This window comes from Hydractinia symbiolongicarpus, chromosome 13 (assembly GCF_029227915.1).
Source record: "Hydractinia symbiolongicarpus strain clone_291-10 chromosome 13, HSymV2.1, whole genome shotgun sequence".
NCBI lineage: Eukaryota > Metazoa > Cnidaria > Hydrozoa > Anthoathecata > Hydractiniidae > Hydractinia > Hydractinia symbiolongicarpus.
The window spans coordinates 26,058,613-26,072,765 of NC_079887.1; positions in this window are offsets into that span (position 1 = coordinate 26,058,613).

Sequence of the window (14,153 nt, forward strand, 5' to 3'; positions counted from 1 at the left end):
AAGCCCGGGATTTACGGGAAATCGCGGGTTTTCGTTTGCCGGCGATTAAACTTCTTTTATTCAGCGTCTCATCAAAAATGAAAACATTTTTAAAACCTACAAGTCTTATGCGTTTTAGTGGTGAAAAAATAATTTAAAAAATCGTTCTGGAAATGAGTTTACTCACAGGTTACTTTCTTTGTATACATTCGACTATACGGGCCAAGCCCGGGATTTACGGGAAATCGCGGGTTTTCGTTTTCCGGCGATTAAACCTCTTTCATTAAGCGTCTCATCAAAAATGAAAACATTTTTGAAAACTACAAGTCTCATGCGTTTTAGTGGTGAAAAAAAAATTTAAAAAATCGTTCGGGAAATGAGTTACTTCCTGGGTACTTTCTTTGTATACATTCGACTATACGGGCCGATTCCGGGATTTACGGGAACTCGCGGATTTTCGTTTGCCGGCGATTAAACTTCTTTTATTCAGCGTCACATCAAATATGAAAATATTTTTGAAAACTACAAGTCTCATGCGTTTAGTGGTAAAAAAATAATATAAAAAATCGTTCGGGAAATGAGTTTACTCCCTGGGTACTTTCTTTGTATACTTTTGACTATACGGGCCAAGCCCGGCATTTACGGGAAATCGCGGGTTTTCGTTTGCCGGCGATTAAACTTCTTTTATTCAGCGTCTCATCAAAAATGAAAACATTTTTAAAAATTAGAAGTCCTATGCGTTTTAGTGGTGAAAAAATAATTTAAAAAATCGTTCTGGAAATGAGTTTACTCACAGGGTACTTTCTTTTTATACATTTGACTATACGTGCCAAGCCCGGGATTTACGGGAAATCTCGGGTTTTCGTTTGCCGGCGATTAAACTTCTTTTATTCAGCGTCTCATCAAAAATGAAAACATTTTTGAAAACTACAAGTCTCATGCGTTTTAGTGGTGAAAAAATAATTTAAAAAATCGTTCGGGAAATGAGTTTACTCCCTGGGTACTTTCTTTGTATACTTTTGACTATACGGGCCAAGCCGGGATTTACGGGAAATCGCGGGTTTTCGTTTGCCGGCGATTAAACTTCTTTTATTCAGCGTCTCATCAAAAATGAAAACATTTTTAAAACCTACAAGTCTTATGCGTTTTAGTGTTGAAAAAATAATTTAAAAAATCGTTCTGGAAATGAGTTTACTCACAGGGTACTTTCTTTTTATACATTCGACTATACGTGCCAAGCCCGGGATTTACGGGAAATCGCGGGTTTTCGTTTGCCGGCGATTAAACTTCTTTTATTCAGCGTCTCATCAAAAATGAAAACATTTTTGAAAACTACAAGTCTCATGCGTTTTAGTGGTGAAAAAATAATTTAAAAAATCGTTCGGGAAATGAGTTTACTCCCTGGGTACTTTCTTTGTATACTTTTGACTATACGGGCCAAGCCGGGATTTACGGGAAATCGCGGGTTTTCGTTTGCCGGCGATTAAACTTCTTTTATTCAACGTCTCATCAAAAATGAAAACATTTTTAAAACCTACAAGTCTTATGCGTTTTAGTGGTGAAAAAATAATTTAAAAAATCGTTCTGGAAATGAGTTTACTCACAGGTTACTTTCTTTGTATACATTCGACTATACGGGCCAAGCCCGGGATTTACGGGAAATCGCGGGTTTTCGTTTTCCGGCGATTAAACCTCTTTCATTAAGCGTCTCATCAAAAATGAAAACATTTTTGAAAACTACAAGTCTCATGCGTTTTAGTGGTGAAAAAAAAATTTAAAAAATCGTTCGGGAAATGAGTTTACTTCCTGGGTACTTTCTTTGTATACATTCGACTATACGGGCCAAGCCCCGGATTTACGGGAAAACGCGGGATTTCGTTTGCCGGCGATTAAACCTCTTTCATTAAGCGTCTCATCAAAAATAAAAACATTTTTGAAAACTACAAGTCTCATGCGTTTTAGTGGTGAAAAAAAAATTAAAAAAATCGTTCGGGAAATGAGTTTACTGCCTGGGTACTTTTTTTGTATACATTCGACTATACGGGCCAAGCCCCGGATTTACGGGAAAACGCGGGATTTCGTTTGCCGGCGATTAAACCTCTTTCATTAAGCGTCTCATCAAAAATGAAAACATTTTTGAAAACTACAAGTCTCATGCGTTTTAGTGGTGAAAAAATAATTTTAAAAATCGTTCGGGAAATGAGTTTACTCCCTGGGTACTTTCTTTGTATACTTTTGACTATACGGGCCGAGTCCGGGATTTACGGGAAATCGCGGATTTTCGTTTGCCGGCGATTAAACTTCTTTTATCAGCGTCACATCAAATATGATAATATTTTTGAAAACTACAAGTCTCATGCGTTTAGTGGTAAAAAAATAATATAAAAAATCGTTCGGGAAATAAGTTTACTCCCTGGGTACTTTCTTTGTATACATTCGACTATACGGGCCAAGCCCCGGATTTACGGGAAAACGCGGGATTTCGTTTGCCGGCGATTAAACCTCTTTCATTAGGCGTCTCATCAAAAATGAAAACATTTTTGAAAACTACAAGTCTCATGCGTTTTAGTGGTGAAAAAATAATTTCAAAAATCGTTCGGTAAATGAGTTTACTCCCTGGGTACTTTCTTTGTATACTTTTGACTATACGGGCCAAGCCCGGGATTTACGGGAAATTGCGGGTTTTCGTTTGCCGGCGATTAAACTTCTTTTATTCAGCGTCACATCAAATATGATAATATTTTTGAAAACTACAAGTCTCATGCGTTTAGTGGTAAAAAAATAATATAAAAAATCGTTCGGGAAATGAGTTTACTCCCTGGGTACTTTCTTTGTATACATTCGACTATACGGGCCAAGCCCCGGATTTACGGGAAAACGCGGGATTTCGTTTGCCGGCGATTAAACCTCTTTCATTAGGCGTCTCATCAAAAATGAAAACATTTTTGAAAACTACAAGTCTCATGCGTTTTAGTGGTGAAAAAATAATTTCAAAAATCGTTCGGGAAATGAGTTTACTCCCTGGGTACTTTCTTTGTATACTTTTGACTATACGGGCCAAGCCCGGGATTTACGGGAAATCGCGGGTTTTCGTTTGCCGGCGATTAAACTTCTTTAATTCAGCGTCTCATCAAAAATGAAAACATTTTTAAAAATTACAAGTCCTATGCGTTTTAGTGGTGAAAAAATAATTTAAAAAATCGTTCTGGAAATGAGTTTACTCACAGGGTACTTTCTTTTTATACATTCGACTATACGTGCCAAGCCCGGGATTTACGGGAAATCTCGGGTTTTCGTTTGCCGGCGATTAAACTTCTTTTATTCAGCGTCTCATCAAAAATGAAAACATTTTTGAAAACTAAAAGTCCTATGCGTTTTAGTGGTGAAAAAATAATTTAAAAAATCGTTCTGGAAATGAGTTTACTCACAGGGTACTTTCTTTTTATACATTCGACTATACGTGCCAAGCCGGGATTTACGGGAAATCTCGGGTTTTCGTTTGCCGGCGATTAAACTTCTTTTTATTCAGCGTCTCATCAAAAATGAAAACATTTTTGAAAACTACAAGTCTCATGCGTTTTAAAGGTGAAAAAATAATTTAAAAAATCGTTTGGGAAATGAGTTTACTCCCTGGGTACTTTCTTTGTATACTTTTGACTATACGGGCCAAGCCGGGATTTACGGGAAATCGCGGGTTTTCGTTTGCCGGCGATTAAACTTCTTTTATTCAGCGTCTCATCAAAAATGAAAACATTTTTAAAACCTACAAGTCTTATGCGTTTTAGTGTTGAAAAAATAATTTAAAAAATCGTTCTTGAAATGAGTTTACTCACAGGGTACTTTCTTTTTATACATTCGACTATACGTGCCAAGCCCGGGATTTACGGGAAATCGCGGGTTTTCGTTTGCCGGCGATTAAACTTCTTTTATTCAGCGTCTCATCAAAAATGAAAACATTTTTGAAAACTACAAGTCTCATGCGTTTTAGTGGTGAAAAAAAAATTTAAAAAATCGTTCGGGAAATGAGTTTACTTCCTGGGTACTTTCTTTGTATACATTCGACTATACGGGCCAAGCCCCGGATTTACGGGAAAACGCGGGATTTCGTTTGCCGGCGATTAAACCTCTTTCATTAAGCGTCTCATCAAAAATAAAAACATTTTTGAAAACTACAAGTCTCATGCGTTTTAGTGGTGAAAAAAAAATTTAAAAAATCGTTCGGGAAATGAGTTTACTGCCTGGGTACTTTTTTTGTATACATTCGACTATACGGGCCAAGCCCCGGATTTACGGGAAAACGCGGGATTTCGTTTGCCGGCGATTAAACCTCTTTCGTTAAGCGTCTCATCAAAAATGAAAACATTTTTGAAAACTACAAGTCTCATGCGTTTTAGTGGTGAAAAAATAATTTTAAAAATCGTTCGGGAAATGAGTTTACTCCCTGAGTACTTTCTTTGTATACTTTTGACTATAAGGGCCGAGTCCGGGATTTACGGGAAATCGCGGATTTTCGTTTGCCGGCGATTAAACTTCTTTTATCAGCGTCACATCAAATATAATAATATTTTTGAAAACTACAAGTCTCATGCGTTTAGTGGTAAAAAAATAATATAAAAAATCGTTCGGGAAATAAGTTTACTCCCTGGGTACTTTCTTTGTATACATTCGACTATACGGGCCAAGCCCCGGATTTACGGGAAAACGCGGGATTTCGTTTGCCGGCGATTAAACCTCTTTCATTAGGCGTCTCATCAAAAATGAAAACATTTTTGAAAACTACAAGTCTCATGCGTTTTAGTGGTGAAAAAATAATTTCAAAAATCGTTCGGGAAATGAGTTTACTCCCTGGGTACTTTCTTTGTATACTTTTGACTATACGGGCCAAGCCCGGGATTTACGGGAAATCGCGGGTTTTCGTTCGCCGGCGATTAAACTTCTTTTATTCAGCGTCACATCAAATATGATAATATTTTTGAAAACTACAAGTCTCATGCGTTTAGTGGTAAAAAAATAATATAAAAAATCGTTCGGGAAATGAGTTTACTCCCTGGGTACTTTCTTTGTATACATTCGACTATACGGGCCAAGCCCCGGATTTACGGGAAAACGCGGGATTTCGTTTGCCGGCGATTAAACCTCTTTCATTAGGCGTCTCATCAAAAATGAAAACATTTTTGAAAACTACAAGTCTCATGCGTTTTAGTGGTGAAAAAATAATTTCAAAAATCGTTCGGGAAATGAGTTTACTCCCTGGGTACTTTCTTTGTATACTTTTGACTATACGGGCCAAGCCCGGGATTTACGGGAAATCGCGGGTTTTCGTTTGCCGGCGATTAAACTTCTTTAATTCAGCGTCTCATCAAAAATGAAAACATTTTTAAAAATTACAAGTCCTATGCGTTTTAGTGGTGAAAAAATAATTTAAAAAATCGTTCTGGAAATGAGTTTACTCACAGGGTACTTTCTTTTTATACATTCGACTATACGTGCCAAGCCCGGGATTTACGGGAAATCTCGGGTTTTCGTTTGCCGGCGATTAAACTTCTTTTATTCAGCGTCTCATCAAAAATGAAAACATTTTTGAAAACTACAAGTGCTATGCGTTTTAGTGGTGAAAAAATAATTTAAAAAATCGTTCTGGAAATGAGTTTACTCACAGGGTACTTTCTTTTTATACATTCGACTATACGTGCCAAGCCGGGATTTACGGGAAATCTCGGGTTTTCGTTTGCCGGCGATTAAACTTCTTTTATTCAGCGTCTCATCAAAAATGAAAACATTTTTGAAAACTACAAGTCTCATGCGTTTTAAAGTTGAAAAAATAATTTAAAAAATCGTTCGGGAAATGAGTTTACTCCCTGGGTACTTTCTTTGTATACTTTTGACTATACGGGCCAAGCCGGGATTTACGGGAAATCGCGGGTTTTCGTTTGCCGGCGATTAAACTTCTTTTATTCAGCGTCTCATCAAAAATGAAAACATTTTTAAAACCTACAAGTCTTATGCGTTTTAGTGTTGAAAAAATAATTTAAAAAATCGTTCTGGAAATGAGTTTACTCACAGGGTACTTTCTTTTTATACATTCGACTATACGTGCCAAGCCCGGGATTTACGGGAAATCGCGGGTTTTCGTTTGCCGGCGATTAAACTTCTTTTATTCAGCGTCTCATCAAAAATGAAAACATTTTTGAAAACTACAAGTCTCATGCGTTTTAGTGGTGAAAAAAAAATTTAAAAAATCGTTCGGGAAATAAGTTTACTTCCTGGGTACTTTCTTTGTATACATTCGACTATACGGGCCAAGCCCCGGATTTACGGGAAAACGCGGGATTTCGTTTGCCGGCGATTAAACCTCTTTCATTAAGCGTCTCATCAAAAATGAAAACATTTTTGAAAACTACAAGTCTCATGCGTTTTAGTGGTGAAAAAAAAATTTAAAAAATCGTTCGGGAAATGAGTTTACTGCCTGGGTACTTTTTTTGTATACATTCGACTATACGGGCCAAGCCCCGGATTTACGGGAAAACGCGGGATTTCGTTTGCCGGCGATTAAACCTCTTTCGTTAAGCGTCTCATCAAAAATGAAAACATTTTTGAAAACTACAAGTCTCATGCGTTTTAGTGGTGAAAAAATAATTTTAAAAATCGTTCGGGAAATGAGTTTACTCCCTGAGTACTTTCTTTGTATACTTTTGACTATAAGGGCCGAGTCCGGGATTTACGGGAAATCGCGGATTTTCGTTTGCCGGCGATTAAACTTCTTTTATCAGCGTCACATCAAATATAATAATATTTTTGAAAACTACAAGTCTCATGCGTTTAGTGGTAAAAAAATAATATAAAAAATCGTTCGGGAAATAAGTTTACTCCCTGGGTACTTTCTTTGTATACATTCGACTATACGGGCCAAGCCCCGGATTTACGGGAAAACGCGGGATTTCGTTTGCCGGCGATTAAACCTCTTTCATTAGGCGTCTCATCAAAAATGAAAACATTTTTGAAAACTACAAGTCTCATGCGTTTTAGTGGTGAAAAAATAATTTCAAAAATCGTTCGGGAAATGAGTTTACTCCCTGGGTACTTTCTTTGTATACTTTTGACTATACGGGCCAAGCCCGGGATTTACGGGAAATCGCGGGTTTTCGTTCGCCGGCGATTAAACTTCTTTTATTCAGCGTCACATCAAATATGATAATATTTTTGAAAACTACAAGTCTCATGCGTTTAGTGGTAAAAAAATAATATAAAAAATCGTTCGGGAAATGAGTTTACTCCCTGGGTACTTTCTTTGTATACATTCGACTATACGGGCCAAGCCCCGGATTTACGGGAAAACGCGGGATTTCGTTTGCCGGCGATTAAACCTCTTTCATTAGGCGTCTCATCAAAAATGAAAACATTTTTGAAAACTACAAGTCTCATGCGTTTTAGTGGTGAAAAAATAATTTCAAAAATCGTTCGGGAAATGAGTTTACTCCCTGGGTACTTTCTTTGTATACTTTTGACTATACGGGCCAAGCCCGGGATTTACGGGAAATCGCGGGTTTTCGTTTGCCGGCGATTAAACTTCTTTAATTCAGCGTCTCATCAAAAATGAAAACATTTTTAAAAATTACAAGTCCTATGCGTTTTAGTGGTGAAAAAATAATTTAAAAAATCGTTCTGGAAATGAGTTTACTCACAGGGTACTTTCTTTTTATACATTCGACTATACGTGCCAAGCCCGGGATTTACGGGAAATCTCGGGTTTTCGTTTGCCGGCGATTAAACTTCTTTTATTCAGCGTCTCATCAAAAATGAAAACATTTTTGAAAACTACAAGTGCTATGCGTTTTAGTGGTGAAAAAATAATTTAAAAAATCGTTCTGGAAATGAGTTTACTCACAGGGTACTTTCTTTTTATACATTCGACTATACGTGCCAAGCCGGGATTTACGGGAAATCTCGGGTTTTCGTTTGCCGGCGATTAAACTTCTTTTATTCAGCGTCTCATCAAAAATGAAAACATTTTTGAAAACTACAAGTCTCATGCGTTTTAAAGGTGAAAAAATAATTTAAAAAATCGTTCGGGAAATGAGTTTACTCCCTGGGTACTTTCTTTGTATACTTTTGACTATACGGGCCAAGCCGGGATTTACGGGAAATCGCGGGTTTTCGTTTGCCGGCGATTAAACTTCTTTTATTCAGCGTCTCATCAAAAATGAAAACATTTTTAAAACCTACAAGTCTTATGCGTTTTAGTGTTGAAAAAATAATTTAAAAAATCGTTCTGGAAATGAGTTTACTCACAGGGTACTTTCTTTTTATACATTCGACTATACGTGCCAAGCCCGGGATTTACGGGAAATCGCGGGTTTTCGTTTGCCGGCGATTAAACTTCTTTTATTCAGCGTCTCATCAAAAATGAAAACATTTTTGAAAACTACAAGTCTCATGCGTTTTAGTGGTGAAAAAAAAATTTAAAAAATCGTTCGGGAAATAAGTTTACTTCCTGGGTACTTTCTTTGTATACATTCGACTATACGGGCCAAGCCCCGGATTTACGGGAAAACGCGGGATTTCGTTTGCCGGCGATTAAACCTCTTTCATTAAGCGTCTCATCAAAAATGAAAACATTTTTGAAAACTACAAGTCTCATGCGTTTTAGTGGTGAAAAAATAATTTTAAAAATCGTTCGGGAAATGAGTTTACTTCCTGGGTACTTTCTTTGTATACTTTTGACTATACGGGCCGAGTCCGGGATTTACGGGAAATCGCGGATTTTCGTTTGCCGGCGATTAAACTTCTTTTATCAGCGTCACATCAAATATTATAATATTTTTGAAAACTACAAGTCTCATGCGTTTAGTGGTAAAAAAATAATATAAAAAATCGTTCGGGAAATGAGTTTACTCCATGGGTACTTTCTTTGTATACATTCCACTATACGGGCCAAGCCCCGGATTTACGGGAAAACGCGGGATTTCGTTTGCCGGCGATTAAACCTCTTTCATTAAGCGTCTCATCAAAAATGAAAACATTTTTGAAAACTACAAGTCTCATGCGTTTTAGTGGTGAAAATATAATTTCAAAAATCGTTCGGGAAATGAGTTTACTCCCTGGGTACTTTCTTTGTATACTTTTGACTATACGGGCCGAGTCCGGGATTTACGGGAAATCGCGGAATTTTGTTTGCCGCCGATTAAACTGCTTTTCTTCAGCGTCTCATCAAAAATGAAAACATTTTTAAAAACTACAAGTCTTATGCGTTTTAGTGGTGAAAAAATAATTTAAAAAATCGTTCTGGAAATGAGTTTACTCACAGGGTACTTTCTTTGTATACATTCGACTATACGTGCCAAGCCCGGGATTTACGGGAAATCGCGGGTTTTCGTTTGCCGGCGATTAAACTTCTTTTATTCAGCGTCTCATCAAAAATGAAAACATTTTTGAAAACTACAAGTCTCATGCGTTTTAGTGGTGAAAAAAAAATTTAAAAAATCGTTCGGGAAATGAGTTTACTCCCTGGGTACTTTCTTTGTATACATTCGACTATACGGGCCAAGCCCCGGATTTACGGGAAAACGCGGGATTTCGTTTGCCGGCGATTAAACCTCTTTCATTAAGCGTCTCATCAAAAATGAAAACATTTTTGAAAACTACAAGTCTCATGCGTTTTAGTGGTGAAAAAAAAATTTAAAAAATCGTTCGGGAAATGAGTTTACTCCCTGGGTACTTTCTTTGTATACATTCGACTATACGGGCCAAGCCCCGGATTTACGGGAAAACGCGGGATTTCGTTTGCCGGCGATTAAACCTCTTTCATTAAGCGTCTCATCAAAAATGAAAACATTTTTGAAAACTACAAGTCTCATGCGTTTTAGTGGTGAAAAAATAATTTCAAAAATCGTTCGGGAAATGAGTTTACTCCCTGGGTACTTTCTTTGTATACTTTTGACTATACGGGCCAAGCCCGGGATTTACGGGAAATCGCGGGTTTTCGTTTGCCGGCGATTAAACTTCTTTTATTCAGCGTCACATCAAATATGATAATATTTTTGAAAACTACAAGTCTCATGCGTTTAGTGGTAAAAAAATAATATAAAAAATCGTTCGGAAAATGAGTTTACTCCCTGGGTACTTTCTTTGTATACATTCGACTATACGGGCCAAGCCCCGGATTTACGGGAAAACGCGGGATTTCGTTTGCCGGCGATTAAACTTCTTTTATTCAGCGTCTCATCAAAAATGAAAACATTTTTGAAAACTACAAGTCTCATGCGTTTTAAAGGTGAAAAAATAATTTAAAAAATCGTTCGGGAAATGAGTTTACTCCCTGGGTACTTTCTTTGTATACTTTTGACTATACGGGCCAAGCCGGGATTTACGGGAAATCGCGGGTTTTCGTTTGCCGGCGATTAAACTTCTTTTATTCAGCGTCTCATCAAAAATGAAAACATTTTTAAAACCTACAAGTCTTATGCGTTTTAGTGTTGAAAAAATAATTTAAAAAATCGTTCTGGAAATGAGTTTACTCACAGGGTACTTTCTTTTTATACATTCGACTATACGTGCCAAGCCCGGGATTTACTGGAAATCGCGGGTTTTCGTTTGCCGGCGATTAAACTTCTTTTATTCAGCGTCTCATCAAAAATGAAAACATTTTTGAAAACTACAAGTCTCATGCGTTTTAGTGGTGAAAAAATAATTTAAAAAATCGTTCGGGAAATGAGTTTACTCCCTGGGTACTTTCTTTGTATACTTTTGACTATACGGGCCAAGCCGGGATTTACGGGAAATCGCGGGTTTTCGTTTGCCGGCGATTAAACTTCTTTTATTCAGCGTCTCATCAAAAATGAAAACATTTTTAAAACCTACAAGTCTTATGCGTTTTAGTGGTGAAAAAATAATTTAAAAAATCGTTCTGGAAATGAGTTTACTCACAGGTTACTTTCTTTGTATACATTCGACTATACGGGCCAAGCCCGGGATTTACGGGAAATCGCGGGTTTTCGTTTTCCGGCGATTAAACCTCTTTCATTAAGCGTCTCATCAAAAATGAAAACATTTTTGAAAACTACAAGTCTCATGCGTTTTAGTGGTGAAAAAAAAATTTAAAAAATCGTTCGGGAAATAAGTTTACTTCCTGGGTACTTTCTTTGTATACATTTGACTATACGGGCCAAGCCCCGGATTTACGGGAAAACGCGGGATTTCGTTTGCCGGCGATTAAACCTCTTTCATTAAGCGTCTCATCAAAAATAAAAACATTTTTGAAAACTACAAGTCTCATGCGTTTTAGTGGTGAAAAAAAAATTTTAAAAATCGTTCGGGAAATGAGTTTACTGCCTGGGTACTTTTTTTGTATACATTCGACTATACGGGCCATGCCCCGGATTTACGGGAAAACGCGGGATTTCGTTTGCCGGCGATTAAACCTCTTTCATTAGGCGTCTCATCAAAAATGAAAACATTTTTGAAAACTACAAGTCTCATGCGTTTTAGTGGTGAAAAAATAATTTTAAAAATCGTTCGGGAAATGAGTTTACTCCCTGGGTACTTTCTTTGTATACTTTTGACTATACGGGCCGAGTCCGGGATTTACGGGAAATCGCGGGTTTTCGTTTTCCGGCGATTAAACCTCTTTCATTAAGCGTCTCATCAAAAATGAAAACATTTTTGAAAACTACAAGTCTCATGCGTTTTAGTGGTGAAAAAAAAATTTAAAAAATCGTTCGGGAAATAAGTTTACTTCCTGGGTACTTTCTTTGTATACATTCGACTATACGGGCCAAGCCCCGGATTTACGGGAAAACGCGGGATTTCGTTTGCCGGCGATTAAACCTCTTTCATTAAGCGTCTCATCAAAAATAAAAACATTTTTGAAAACTACAAGTCTCATGCGTTTTAGTGGTGAAAAAAAAATTTTAAAAATCGTTCGGGAAATGAGTTTACTGCCTGGGTACTTTTTTTGTATACATTCGACTACACGGGCCATGCCCCGGATTTACGGGAAAACGCGGGATTTCGTTTGCCGGCGATTAAACCTCTTTCATTAAGCGTCTCATCAAAAATGAAAACATTTTTGAAAACTACAAGTCTCATGCGTTTTAGTGGTGAAAAAATAATTTTAAAAATCGTTCGGGAAATGAGTTTACTCCCTGGGTACTTTCTTTGTATACTTTTGACTATACGGGCCGAGTCCGGGATTTACGGGAAATCGCGGATTTTCGTTTGCCGGCGATTAAAGTTCTTTTATCAGCGTCACATCAAATATTATAATATTTTTGAAAACTACAAGTCTCATGCGTTTAGTGGTAAAAAAATAATATAAAAAATCGTTCGGGAAATGAGTTTACTCCCTGGGTACTTTCCTTGTATACATTCCACTATACGGGCCAAGCCCCGGATTTACGGGAAAACGCGGGATTTCGTTTGCCGGCGATTAAACTTCTTTTATTCAGCGTCTCATCAAAAATGAAAACATTTTTGAAAACTACAAGTCTCATGCGTTTTAAAGGTGAAAAAATAATTTAAAAAATCGTTCGGGAAATGAGTTTACTCCCTGGGTACTTTCTTTGTATACTTTTGACTATACGGGCCAAGCCGGGATTTACGGGAAATCGCGGGTTTTCGTTTGCCGGCGATTAAACTTCTTTTATTCAGCGTCTCATCAAAAATGAAAACATTTTTAAAACCTACAAGTCTTATGCGTTTTAGTGTTGAAAAAATAATTTAAAAAATCGTTCTGGAAATGAGTTTACTCACAGGGTACTTTCTTTTTATACATTCGACTATACGTGCCAAGCCCGGGATTTACTGGAAATCGCGGGTTTTCGTTTGCCGGCGATTAAACTTCTTTTATTCAGCGTCTCATCAAAAATGAAAACATTTTTGAAAACTACAAGTCTCATGCGTTTTAGTGGTGAAAAAATAATTTAAAAAATCGTTCGGGAAATGAGTTTACTCCCTGGGTACTTTCTTTGTATACTTTTGACTATACGGGCCAAGCCGGGATTTACGGGAAATCGCGGGTTTTCGTTTGCCGGCGATTAAACTTCTTTTATTCAGCGTCTCATCAAAAATGAAAACATTTTTAAAACCTACAAGTCTTATGCGTTTTAGTGGTGAAAAAATAATTTAAAAAATCGTTCTGGAAATGAGTTTACTCACAGGTTACTTTCTTTGTATACATTCGACTATACGGGCCAAGCCCGGGATTTACGGAAATCGCGGGTTTTCGTTTTCCGGCGATTAAACCTCTTTCATTAAGCGTCTCATCAAAAATGAAAACATTTTTGAAAACTACAAGTCTCATGCGTTTTAGTGGTGAAAAAAAAATTTAAAAAATCGTTCGGGAAATAAGTTTACTTCCTGGGTACTTTCTTTGTATACATTTGACTATACGGGCCAAGCCCCGGATTTACGGGAAAACGCGGGATTTCGTTTGCCGGCGATTAAACCTCTTTCATTAAGCGTCTCATCAAAAATAAAAACATTTTTGAAAACTACAAGTCTCATGCGTTTTAGTGGTGAAAAAAAAATTTTAAAAATCGTTCGGGAAATGAGTTTACTGCCTGGGTACTTTTTTTGTATACATTCGACTATACGGGCCATGCCCCGGATTTACGGGAAAACGCGGGATTTCGTTTGCCGGCGATTAAACCTCTTTCATTAGGCGTCTCATCAAAAATGAAAACATTTTTGAAAACTACAAGTCTCATGCGTTTTAGTGGTGAAAAAATAATTTTAAAAATCGTTCGGGAAATGAGTTTACTCCCTGGGTACTTTCTTTGTATACTTTTGACTATACGGGCCGAGTCCGGGATTTACGGGAAATCGCGGGTTTTCGTTTTCCGGCGATTAAACCTCTTTCATTAAGCGTCTCATCAAAAATGAAAACATTTTTGAAAACTACAAGTCTCATGCGTTTTAGTGGTGAAAAAAAAATTTAAAAAATCGTTCGGGAAATAAGTTTACTTCCTGGGTACTTTCTTTGTATACATTCGACTATACGGGCCAAGCCCCGGATTTACGGGAAAACGCGGGATTTCGTTTGCCGGCGATTAAACCTCTTTCATTAAGCGTCTCATCAAAAATAAAAACATTTTTGAAAACTACAAGTCTCATGCGTTTTAGTGGTGAAAAAAAAATTTTAAAAATCGTTCGGGAAATGAGTTTACTGCCTGGGTACT